The following is a 13,792-nucleotide window of genomic DNA, read 5'->3' as shown; positions in this document are numbered from 1 at the left end:
TTTTGACCCCCCATATCTCGGGCCCTAATTGTCCGATCGACTTGAAATTTGAAACGTGGCCTAACAGGGTTTCCGCCTTCCTCCCCATGCTCGCCAATCGCGGCTCACCATGGGGGGTCCGGGCCTTTTCGCCGTAATGTTAAAACAAAAACTCGCGAATATCTCCGAAACGTTTCGATAGAATGTCGCAAATTTTGGTGTGAAAGGGCTCCTTAGATTTACCTACAAACCAACCAAATTTGGTGGTCCTAGCTTCCATAGTTTTTTTATGGCGAATTTTTAAACTTTTAAAAATATCCCAAAAATCGAACGGAAATTCCCTACAGAAACTCCATACGCGAATTTTAAATATCCGAGATAGCCAAAATGTTGCTCTCGAAGAGTGCATCAATTTGAAAAAAAAAGTTTCTCTCTAGGATCAATAGGACCCGACTTTCATAGGGTCAAAATTCACGAATTTGACACATTTCGGCCGCCACAATTCCCTATAACCGTTGCACCGAATTTCAAACCGCTCACACAGTACTTCCCATTGAGACACATGAACAATCCCCCGCAAGCGTTTTCTCGTAGCTCAATTTTTGACCCCGGCGCAACCGACCGAAATTTCGATGGGGGCCGTCCCAATGGTCACGGAAATGGGCCAAATTTTGACCCCCCATATCTCGGGCCCTAATTGTCCGATCGACTTGAAATTTGAAACGTGGCCTAACAGGGTTTCGGCCTTCCTCCCCATGCTCGCCAATCGCGGCTTACCATGGGGGTCCGGGCCTTTTCGCCGTAAAGTTAAAACAAAAACTTGCGAATATCTCCGAAACGGTTCGATAGAATGTCACAAATTTTGGTGTGAAAGGGCTCCTTAGATTTCCCTACAAACCCTCCAAATTTGGTGGTCCTAGCTTCCATAGTTGTTTTATGGCGAATTTTTTAAGGTTTAAAAAATAGCCCAAAAATCGAACGGAAATTCCCTACAGAAACTCCATTCGCGAATTTTAAAAATCCGAGATAGCCAAAATGTTGCTCTCGAAGAGTACATCAATTTTAAAAAAAAGGTTTCTCTCTAGGATCAATAGGACCCGACTTTCATAGGGTCAAATTTAACGAATTTGACACATTTCGACCGCGACAATTCCCTATAACCGTTGCACCGAATTTCAAACCGCTCACACAGTACTTCCCATTGAGACACATGAACAATCCCCCGCAAGCGTTTTCTCGTAGCTCAATTTTTGACCTCGGCGCAAGCGACCGAAATTTCGATGGGGGCCGTCCCAATGGTCACGAAAATGGGCCAAACTTTAACCCCCCATATCTCGGGACCTAATTGTCCGATCGACTTGAAATTTGAAACCTGGCCTAACAGGATTTCGGCCTTCCTCCCCATGCTCGCCAATCGCGGCTCACCATGGGGGGTCCGGGCCTTTTCGCCGTAATGTTAAAACAAATACTCGCGAATATCTCCGAAACGGTTCGATAGAATGTCGCAAATTTTGGTGTGAAAGGGCTCCTTAGATTTACCTACAAACCCTCCAAATTTGGTGGTCCTAGCTTCCATAGTTGTTTTATGGCGAATTTTTTAAGGTTTAAAAAATAGCCCAAAAATCGAACGGAAATTCCCTACAGAAACTCCATTCGCGAATTTTAAAAATCCGAGATAGCCAAAATGTTGCTCTCGAAGAGTACATCAATTTTAAAAAAAAGGTTTCTCTCTAGGATGAATAGGACCCGACTTTCATAGGGTCAAAGTTCACGAATTTGACACATTTCGGCCGCGACAATTCCATTTAACCGTTGCACCGAATTTCAAACCGCTCACACAGTACTTCCCATTGAGACACATGAACAATCCCCCGCAAACGTTTTCTCGTAGCTCAATTTTTGACCCCGGCGCAAACGACCGAAATTTCGATGGGGGCTGTCGCAATGGTCACGAAAATGGGCCAAAACTTGACCCCCCATATCTCGTGCCCTAATTGTCCGATCGACTTGAAATTTGAAACGTGGCCTAACAGGGTTTCGGCCTTCCTCCCCATGCTCGCCAATCGCGGCTCACCATGGGGGGTCCGGGCCTTTTCGCCGTAATGTTAAAACAAAAACTCGCGAATATCTCCGAAACGTTTCGATAGAATGTCGCAAATTTTGGTGTGAAAGGGCTCCTTAGATTTACCTACAAACCCTCCAAATTTGGTGGTCCTAGCTTCCATAGTTTTTTTATGGCGAATTTTTAAATGTTTAAAAAATAGCCCAAAAATCGAACGGAAATTCCCTACAGAAACTCCATACGCGAATTTTAAAAATCCGAGATAGCCAAAATGTTACTCTCGAAGAGTGCATCAATTTGAAAAAAAAAGTTTCTCTCTAGGATCAATAGGACCGGACTTTCATAGGGTCAAAGTTCACGAATTTGGCACATTTCGGCCGCGACAAATCCCTATAACCGTTGCACCGAATTTCAAACCGCTCACACAGTACTTCCCATTGAGACACATGAACAATCCCCCGCAAGCGTTTTCTCGTAGCTCAATTTTTGACCTCGGCGCAAGCGACCGAAATTTCGATGGGGGCCGTCCCAATGGTCACGAAAATGGGCCAAACCTTGACCCCCCATATCTCGGGACCTAATTGTCCGATCGACTTGAAATTTGAAACCTGGCCTAACAGGGTTTCGGCCTTCCTCCCCATGCTCGCCAATCGCGGCTCACCATGGGGGGTCCGGGCCTTTTCGCCGTAATGTTAAAACAAAAACTCGCGAATATCTCCGAAACGTTTCGATAGAATGTTGCAAATTTTGGTGTGAAAGGGCTCCTTAGATTTACCTACAAACCCTCCAAATTTGGTGCTCCTAGCTTCCATAGTTTTTTTATGGCGAATTTTTAAATGTTTAAAAAATAGCCCAAAAATCGAACGGAAATTCCCTACAGAAACTCCATAGGCGAATTTTAAAAATCCGAGATAGCCAAAATGTTACTCTCGAAGAGTGCATCAATTTGAAAAAAAAAGTTTCTCTCTAGGATCAATAGGACCGGACTTTCATAGGGTCAAAGTTCACGAATTTGGCACATTTCGGCCGCGACAAATCCCTATAACCGTTGCACCGAATTTCAAACCGCTCACACAGTACTTCCCATTGAGACACATGAACAATCCCCCGCAAGCGTTTTCTCGTAGCTCAATTTTTGACCTCGGCGCAAGCGACCGAAATTTCGATGGGGGCCGTCCCAATGGTCACAAAAATGGGCCAAACTTTAACCCCCCATATCTCGGGACCTAATTGTCCGATCGACTTGAAATTTGAAACCTGGCCTAACAGGGTTTCGGCCTTACTCCCCATGCTCGCCAATCGCGGCTCACCATGGGGGGTCCGGGCCTTTTCGCCGTAATGTTAAAACAAAAACTCCCGAATATCTCTGAAACGGTTCGATAGAATGTCCCAAATTTTGGTGTGAAAGGGCTCCCTAGATTTACCTACAAACCCTCCAAATTTGGTGGTCCTAGCTTCCATAGCTTTTTTATGGCGAATTTTTGAAGGTTTAAAGAATAGCCCAAAAATCGAACGGAAATTCCCTGCAGAAACTCCATTCGCGAATTTTAAAAATCCGAGATAGCCAAAATGTTGCTCTCGAAGAGTACATCAATTAAAAAAAAAGTTTCTCGCTAGGCCCAATAGGACCCGACTTTCATAGGGTCAAAGATCACGAATTTGACACATTTCGGCCGCGACAATTCCCTATAACCGTTGTACCGAATTTCAAACCGCTCACACAGTACTTCCCATTGAGACACATGAACAATCCCCCGCAAGCGTTTTCTCGTAGCTTAATTTTAGACCCCGGCGCAAGCGACCGAAATTTTGATGGGGGCCGTCCCAGTGGTAACGGAAATGGGCCAAACATTGACCCCCATATCTCGGGCCCTAATTGTCCGATCGACTTGAAATTTGAAACGTTGCCTAACAGGGTTTCGGGTTTCCTCCCCATGCTCGCCAATCGCCGCTCGCCATGGGGGGTCCGGGCCTTTTCGCCGTAAAGTTAAAACAAAAACTCGCGAATACCTCCGAAACGGTTCGATAGAATGTCGCAAATTTTGGTGTGAAAGGGCTCCCTAGATTTACTTACAAACCCTCCAAATTTGGTGGTCCTAGCTTCCATAGTTTTTTATGGCGAATTTTTGAAGGTTTAAAAAATAGCCCAAAAATCGAACAGAAATTCCCTACAGAAACCCCATACGCGAATTTTAAAATTCCGAGATAGCTAAAATGTTGCTCTCGAAGAGTAAATCAATTTAAAAAAAAGTTTCTCTGTAGGATCAATAGGACCCGACTTTCATAGGGTCAAATTTCACGAATTGGACACATTTCGGCCGCGACAATTCCCTTTAACCGTTGCTCCGAATTTCAAACCGCTCACACAGTACTTCCCATCGAGACACATGAACAATTCCCGCAAGCGTTTTCTCGTAGCTCAATTTTTGACCTCGGCGCAAGCGACCGATATTTCGATGGGGGCCGTCCCAATGGTCACGAAACTGGGCCAAACTTTAACCGCCCATATCTCGGGACCTAATTGTCCGATCGACTTGAAATTTGAAACCTGGCGTAAAAGGATTTCGGCCTTCCTCCCCATGCTCGCCAATCGCGGCTCACCATGGGGGGTCCGGGGCTTTTCGCCGTAATGTTAAAACAAAAACTCGCGAATATCTCCGAAACGGTTCGATAGAATGTCGCAAATTTTGGTGTGAAAGGGCTCCTTAGATTTACCTACAAACCCTCCAAATTTGGTGGTCCTAGCTTCCATAGTTGTTTTATGGCGAATTTTTTAAGGTTTAAAAAATAGCCCAAAAATCGAACGGAAATTCCCTACAGAAACTCCATTCGCGAATTTTAAAAATCCGAGATAGCCAAAATGTTGCTCTCGAAGAGTACATCAATTTTAAAAAAAAGGTTTCTCTCTAGGATCAATAGGACCCGACTTTCATAGGGTCAAAGTTCACGAATTTGACACATTTCGGCCGCGACAATTCCCTTTAACCGTTGCACCGAATTTCAAACCGCTCACACAGTACTTCCCATTGAGACACATGAACAATCCCCCGCAAACGTTTTCTCGTAGCTCAATTTTTGACCCCGGCGCAAACGACCGAAATTTCGATGGGGGCCGTCGCAATGGTCACGAAAATGGGCCAAATTTTGACCCCCCATATCTCGTGCCCTAATTGTCCGATCGACTTGAAATTTGAAACGTGGCCTAACAGGGTTTCGGCCTTCCTCCCCATGCTCGCCAATCGCGGCTCACCATGGGGGGTCCGGGCCTTTTCGCCGTAATGTTAAAACAAAAACTCGCGAATATCTCCGAAACGTTTTGATAGAATGTCGCAAATTTTGGTGTGAAAGGGCTCCTTAGATTTACCTACAAACCCTCCAAATTTGGTGGTCCTAGCTTCCATAGTTTTTTTATGGCGAATTTTTAAATGTTTAAAAAATAGCCCAAAAATCGAACGGAAATTCCCTACAGAAACTCCATACGCGAATTTTAAAAATCCGAGATAGCCAAAATGTTACTCTCGAAGAGTGCAGCAATTTGAAAAAAAAAGTTTCTCTCTAGGATCAATAGGACCCGACTTTCATAGGGTCAAAGTTCACGAATTTGACACATTTCGACCGCGACAATTCCCTATAACCGTTGCACGGAATTTCAAACCGCTCACACAGTACTTCCCATTGAGACACATGAACAATCCCCCGCAAGCGTTTTCTCGTAGCTCAATTTTTGACCTCGGCGCAAGCGACCGAAATTTCGATGGGGGCCGTCCCAATGGTCACGAAAATGGGCCAAACTTTAACCCCCCATATCTCGGGCCCTAATTGTCCGATCGACTTGAAATTTGAAACCTGGCCTAACAGGGTTTCGGCCTTCCTCCCCATGCTCGCCAATCGCGGCTCACCATCGGGGGTCCGGGCCTTTTCGCCGTAATGTTAAAACAAAAACTCGCGAATATCTCCGAAACGGTTCGATAGAATGTCGCAAATTTTGGTGTGAAAGAGCTCCCTAGATTTACCTACAAACCCTCCAAATTTGGTGGTCCTAGCTTCCATAGTTTTTTTATGGCGAATTTTTGAAAGTTTAAAGAATAGCCCAAAAATCGAACGGAAATTCCCTACAGAAACTCCATTCGCGAATTTTAAAAATCCGAGATAGCCAAAATGTTGCTCTCGAAGAGTACATCAATTAAAAAAAAAGTTTCTCGCTAGGCCCAATAGGACCCGACTTTCATAGCGTCAAAGTTCACGAATTTGACACATTTCGGCCGCGACAATTCCCTATAACCGTTGTACCGAATTTCAAACCGCTCACACAGTACTTCCCATTGAGACACATGAACAATCCCCCGCAAGCGTTTTCTCGTAGCTTAATTTTAGACCCCGGCGCAAGCGACCGAAATTTTGATGGGGGCCGTCCCAGTGGTAACGGAAATGGGCCAAACATTGACCCCCCATATCTCGGGCCCTAATTGTCCGATCGACTTGAAATTTGAAACGTGGCCTAACAGGGTTTCGGCTTTCCTGACCATGCTCGCCAATCGCGGCTCGCCATGGGGGGTCCGGGCCTTTTCGCCGTAAAGTTAAAACAAAAACTCGCGAATACCTCCGAAACGGTTCGATAGAATGTCGCAAATTTTGGTGTGAAAGGGCTCCCTAGATTTACCTACAAACCCTCCAAATTTGGTGGTCCTAGCTTCCATAGTTTTTTTATGGCGAATTTTTGAAGGTTTAAAGAATAGCCCAAAAATCGAACGGAAATTCCCTACAGAAACTCCATACGCGAATTTTAAAAATCCGAGATAGCCAAAATGTTGCTCTCGAAGAGTAAATCAATTTTAACAAAAAGTTTCTCTGTAGGATGAATAGGACCCGACTTTCATAGGGTCAAAGTTCACGAATTTGACACATTTCGGCCGCGACAAATCCCTATAACCGTTGCACCGAATTTCAAACCGCTCACACAGTACTTCCCATTGAGACACATGAACAATCCCCCGGAAGCGTTATCTCGTAGCTCAATTTTTGACCTCGGCGCAAGCGACCGAAATTTCGATGGGGGCCGTCCCAATGGTCACGAAAATGGGCCAAACTTTAACCCCCCATATCTCGGGACCTAATTGTCCGATCGACTTGAAATTTGAAACCTGGCCTAACAGGGTTTCGGCTTTCCTCCCCATGCTCGCCAATTGCGGCTCACCATGGGGGGTCCGGGCCTTTTCGCCGTAATGTTAAAACAAAAACTCGCGAATATCTCCGAAACGTTTCGATAGAATGTCGCAAATTTTGGTGTGAAAGGGCTCCTTAGATTTACCTACAAACCCTCCAAATTTGGTGGTCCTAGCTTCCATAGTTTTTTTATGGCGAATTTATAAATGTTTAAAAATAGCCCAAAAATCGAACGGAAATTCCCTACAGAAACTCCATTCGCGAATTTTAAAAATCCGAGATAGCCAAAATGTTGCTCTCGAAGAGTGCATCAATTTGAAAAAAAAAGTTTCTCTCTAGGATCAATAGGACCCGGCTTTCATAGGGTCAAAGTTCACGAATTTGCACATTTCGTCCGCGACAAATCCCTATAACCGTTGCACCGAATTTCAAACCGCTCACACAGTACTTCCCATTGAGACACATGAACAATCCCCCGCAAGCGTTTTCTCGTAGCTCAATTTTTGACCTCGGCGCAAGCGACCGAAATTTCGATGGGGGCCGTCCCAATGGTCACGAAAATGGGCCAAACTTTAACCCCCCATATCTCGGGACCTAATTGTCCGATCGACTTGAAATTTGAAACCTGGCCTAACAGGGTTTCGGCTTTCCTCCCCATGCTCGCCAATTGCGGCTCACCATGGGGGGTCCGGGCCTTTTCGCCGTAATGTTAAAACAAAAACTCGCGAATATCTCCGAAACGGTTCGATAGAATGTCGCAAATTTTGGTGTGAAAGAGCTCCCTAGATTTACCTACAAACCCTCCAAATTTGGTGGTCCTAGCTTCCATAGTTTTTTTATGGCGAATTTTTGAAAGTTTAAAGAATAGCCCAAAAATCGAACGGAAATTCCCTACAGAAACTCCATTCGCGAATTTTAAAAATCCGAGATAGCCAAAATGTTGCTCTCGAAGAGTACATCAATTAAAAAAAAAGTTTCTCGCTAGGCCCAATAGGACCCGACTTTCATAGCGTCAAAGTTCACGAATTTGACACATTTCGGCCGCGACAATTCCCTATAACCGTTGTACCGAATTTCAAACCGCTCACACAGTACTTCCCATTGAGACACATGAACAATCCCCCGCAAGCGTTTTCTCGTAGCTTAATTTTAGACCCCGGCGCAAGCGACCGAAATTTTGATGGGGGCCGTCCCAGTGGTAACGGAAATGGGCCAAACATTGACCCCCCATATCTCGGGCCCTAATTGTCCGATCGACTTGAAATTTGAAACGTGGCCTAACAGGGTTTCGGCTTTCCTGACCATGCTCGCCAATCGCGGCTCGCCATGGGGGGTCCGGGCCTTTTCGCCGTAAAGTTAAAACAAAAACTCGCGAATACCTCCGAAACGGTTCGATAGAATGTCGCAAATTTTGGTGTGAAAGGGCTCCCTAGATTTACCTACAAACCCTCCAAATTTGGTGGTCCTAGCTTCCATAGTTTTTTTATGGCGAATTTTTGAAGGTTTAAAGAATAGCCCAAAAATCGAACGGAAATTCCCTACAGAAACTCCATACGCGAATTTTAAAAATCCGAGATAGCCAAAATGTTGCTCTCGAAGAGTAAATCAATTTTAACAAAAAGTTTCTCTGTAGGATGAATAGGACCCGACTTTCATAGGGTCAAAGTTCACGAATTTGACACATTTCGGCCGCGACAAATCCCTATAACCGTTGCACCGAATTTCAAACCGCTCACACAGTACTTCCCATTGAGACACATGAACAATCCCCCGGAAGCGTTATCTCGTAGCTCAATTTTTGACCTCGGCGCAAGCGACCGAAATTTCGATGGGGGCCGTCCCAATGGTCACGAAAATGGGCCAAACTTTAACCCCCCATATCTCGGGACCTAATTGTCCGATCGACTTGAAATTTGAAACCTGGCCTAACAGGGTTTCGGCTTTCCTCCCCATGCTCGCCAATTGCGGCTCACCATGGGGGGTCCGGGCCTTTTCGCCGTAATGTTAAAACAAAAACTCGCGAATATCTCCGAAACGTTTCGATAGAATGTCGCAAATTTTGGTGTGAAAGGGCTCCTTAGATTTACCTACAAACCCTCCAAATTTGGTGGTCCTAGCTTCCATAGTTTTTTTATGGCGAATTTATAAATGTTTAAAAATAGCCCAAAAATCGAACGGAAATTCCCTACAGAAACTCCATTCGCGAATTTTAAAAATCCGAGATAGCCAAAATGTTGCTCTCGAAGAGTGCATCAATTTGAAAAAAAAAGTTTCTCTCTAGGATCAATAGGACCCGGCTTTCATAGGGTCAAAGTTCACGAATTTGCACATTTCGTCCGCGACAAATCCCTATAACCGTTGCACCGAATTTCAAACCGCTCACACAGTACTTCCCATTGAGACACATGAACAATCCCCCGCAAGCGTTTTCTCGTAGCTCAATTTTTGACCTCGGCGCAAGCGACCGAAATTTCGATGGGGGCCGTCCCAATGGTCACGAAAATGGGCCAAACTTTAACCCCCCATATCTCGGGACCTAATTGTCCGATCGACTTGAAATTTGAAACCTGGCCTAACAGGGTTTCGGCTTTCCTCCCCATGCTCGCCAATTGCGGCTCACCATGGGGGGTCCGGGCCTTTTCGCCGTAATGTTAAAACAAAAACTCGCGAATATCTCCGAAACGTTTCGATAGAATGTCGCAAATTTTGGTGTGAAAGGGCTCCTTAGATGTACCTACAAACCCTCCAAATTTGGTGGTCCTAGCTTCCATAGTTTTTTTATGGCGAATTTATAAAGGTTTAAAAAATAGCCCAAAAATCGAACGGAAATTCCCTACAGAAACTCCATTCGCGAATTTTAAAAATCCGAGATAGCCAAAATGTTGCTCTCGAAGAGTGCATCAATTTGAAAAAAAAAGTTTCTCTCTAGGATCAATAGGACCCGACTTTCATAGGGTCAAATTTCACGAATTTGACACATTTCGGCCGCGACAATTCCCTATAACCGTTGCACCGAGTTTCAAACCGCTCACACAGTACTTTCCATTGAGACACATGAACAATCCCCCGCAAGCGTTTTCTCGTAGCTCAATTTTTGACCCCGGCGCAAGCGACCGATATTTCGATGGGGGCCGTCCCAATGGTCACGAAACTGGGCCAAACTTTAACCCCCCATATCTCGGGACCTAATTGTCCGATCGACTTGAAATTTGAAACCTGGCCTAACAGGATTTCGGCCTTCCTCCCCATGCTCGCCAATCGCGGCTCACCATGGGGGGTCCGGGCCTTTTCGCCGTAATGTTAAAACAAAAACTCGCGAATATCTCCGAAACGGTTCGATAGAATGTCGCAAATTTTGGTGTGAAAGGGCTCCTTAGATTTACCTACAAACCCTCCAAATTTGGTGGTCCTAGCTTCCATAGTTTTTTTATGGCGAATTTTTGAAGGTTTAAAGAATAGCCCAAAAATCGAACGGAAATTCCCTACAGAAACTCCATACGCGAATTTTAAAAATCCGAGATAGCCAAAATGTTGCTCTCGAAGAGTAAATCAATTTTAACAAAAAGTTTCTCTGTAGGATGAATAGGACCCGACTTTCATAGGGTCAAAGTTCACGAATTTGACACATTTCGGCCGCGACAAATCCCTATAACCGTTGCACCGAATTTCAAACCGCTCACACAGTACTTCCCATTGAGACACATGAACAATCCCCCGGAAGCGTTTTCTCGTAGCTCAATTTTTGACCTCGGCGCAAGCGACCGAAATTTCGATGGGGGCCGTCCCAATGGTCACGAAAATGGGCCAAACTTTAACCCCCCATATCTCGGGCCCTAATTGTCCGATCGACTTGAAATTTGAAACCTGGCCTAACAGGGTTTCGGCCTTCCTCCCCATGCTCGCCAATCGCGGCTCACCATCGGGGGTCCGGGCCTTTTCGCCGTAATGTTAAAACAAAAACTCGCGAATATCTCCGAAACGGTTCGATAGAATGTCGCAAATTTTGGTGTGAAAGAGCTCCCTAGATTTACCTACAAACCCTCCAAATTTGGTGGTCCTAGCTTCCATAGTTTTTTTATGGTGAATTTTTGAAAGTTTAAAGAATAGCCCAAAAATCGAACGGAAATTCCCTACAGAAACTCCATTCGCCAATTTTAAAAATCCGAGATAGCCAAAATGTTGCTCTCGAAGAGTACATCAATTAAAAAAAAAGTTTCTCGCTAGGCCCAATAGGACCCGACTTTCATAGCGTCAAAGTTCACGAATTTGACACATTTCGGCCGCGACAATTCCCTATAACCGTTGTACCGAATTTCAAACCGCTCACACAGTACTTCCCATTGAGACACATGAACAATCCCCCGCAAGCGTTTTCTCGTAGCTTAATTTTAGACCCCGGCGCAAGCGACCGAAATTTTGATGGGGGCCGTCCCAGTGGTAACGGAAATGGGCCAAACATTGACCCCCCATATCTCGGGCCCTAATTGTCCGATCGACTTGAAATTTGAAACGTGGCCTAACAGGGTTTCGGCTTTCCTGACCATGCTCGCCAATCGCGGCTCGCCATGGGGGGTCCGGGCCTTTTCGCCGTAAAGTTAAAACAAAAACTCGCGAATACCTCCGAAACGGTTCGATAGAATGTCGCAAATTTTGGTGTGAAAGGGCTCCCTAGATTTACCTACAAACCCTCCAAATTTGGTGGTCCTAGCTTCCATAGTTTTTTTATGGCGAATTTTTGAAGGTTTAAAGAATAGCCCAAAAATCGAACGGAAATTCCCTACAGAAACTCCATACGCGAATTTTAAAAATCCGAGATAGCCAAAATGTTGCTCTCGAAGAGTAAATCAATTTTAACAAAAAGTTTCTCTGTAGGATGAATAGGACCCGACTTTCATAGGGTCAAAGTTCACGAATTTGACACATTTCGGCCGCGACAAATCCCTATAACCGTTGCACCGAATTTCAAACCGCTCACACAGTACTTCCCATTGAGACACATGAACAATCCCCCGGAAGCGTTTTCTCGTAGCTCAATTTTTGACCTCGGCGCAAGCGACCGAAATTTCGATGGGGGCCGTCCCAATGGTCACGAAAATGGGCCAAACTTTAACCCCCCATATCTCGGGACCTAATTGTCCGATCGACTTGAAATTTGAAACCTGGCCTAACAGGGTTTCGGCTTTCCTCCCCATGCTCGCCAATTGCGGCTCACCATGGGGGGTCCGGGCCTTTTCGCCGTAATGTTAAAACAAAAACTCGCGAATATCTCCGAAACGTTTCGATAGAATGTCGCAAATTTTGGTGTGAAAGGGCTCCTTAGATTTACCTACAAACCCTCCAAATTTGGTGGTCCTAGCTTCCATAGTTTTTTTATGGCGAATTTATAAATGTTTAAAAATAGCCCAAAAATCGAACGGAAATTCCCTACAGAAACTCCATTCGCGAATTTTAAAAATCCGAGATAGCCAAAATGTTGCTCTCGAAGAGTGCATCAATTTGAAAAAAAAAGTTTCTCTCTAGGATCAATAGGACCCGGCTTTCATAGGGTCAAAGTTCACGAATTTGCACATTTCGTCCGCGACAAATCCCTATAACCGTTGCACCGAATTTCAAACCGCTCACACAGTACTTCCCATTGAGACACATGAACAATCCCCCGCAAGCGTTTTCTCGTAGCTCAATTTTTGACCTCGGCGCAAGCGACCGAAATTTCGATGGGGGCCGTCCCAATGGTCACGAAAATGGGCCAAACTTTAACCCCCCATATCTCGGGACCTAATTGTCCGATCGACTTGAAATTTGAAACCTGGCCTAACAGGGTTTCGGCTTTCCTCCCCATGCTCGCCAATTGCGGCTCACCATGGGGGGTCCGGGCCTTTTCGCCGTAATGTTAAAACAAAAACTCGCGAATATCTCCGAAACGTTTCGATAGAATGTCGCAAATTTTGGTGTGAAAGGGCTCCTTAGATGTACCTACAAACCCTCCAAATTTGGTGGTCCTAGCTTCCATAGTTTTTTTATGGCGAATTTATAAAGGTTTAAAAAATAGCCCAAAAATCGAACGGAAATTCCCTACAGAAACTCCATTCGCGAATTTTAAAAATCCGAGATAGCCAAAATGTTGCTCTCGAAGAGTGCATCAATTTGAAAAAAAAAGTTTCTCTCTAGGATCAATAGGACCCGACTTTCATAGGGTCAAATTTCACGAATTTGACACATTTCGGCCGCGACAATTCCCTATAACCGTTGCACCGAGTTTCAAACCGCTCACACAGTACTTTCCATTGAGACACATGAACAATCCCCCGCAAGCGTTTTCTCGTAGCTCAATTTTTGACCCCGGCGCAAGCGACCGATATTTCGATGGGGGCCGTCCCAATGGTCACGAAACTGGGCCAAACTTTAACCCCCCATATCTCGGGACCTAATTGTCCGATCGACTTGAAATTTGAAACCTGGCCTAACAGGATTTCGGCCTTCCTCCCCATGCTCGCCAATCGCGGCTCACCATGGGGGGTCCGGGCCTTTTCGCCGTAATGTTAAAACAAAAACTCGCGAATATCTCCGAAACGGTTCGATAGAATGTCG

Source organism: Stegodyphus dumicola, chromosome 3 (assembly GCF_044657685.1).
Source record: "Stegodyphus dumicola isolate Sdum_Otavi_A_Nest chromosome 3, ASM4465768v1".
NCBI classification, from domain to species: domain Eukaryota; kingdom Metazoa; phylum Arthropoda; class Arachnida; order Araneae; family Eresidae; genus Stegodyphus; species Stegodyphus dumicola.
This window is presented reverse-complemented; position numbering follows the sequence as displayed.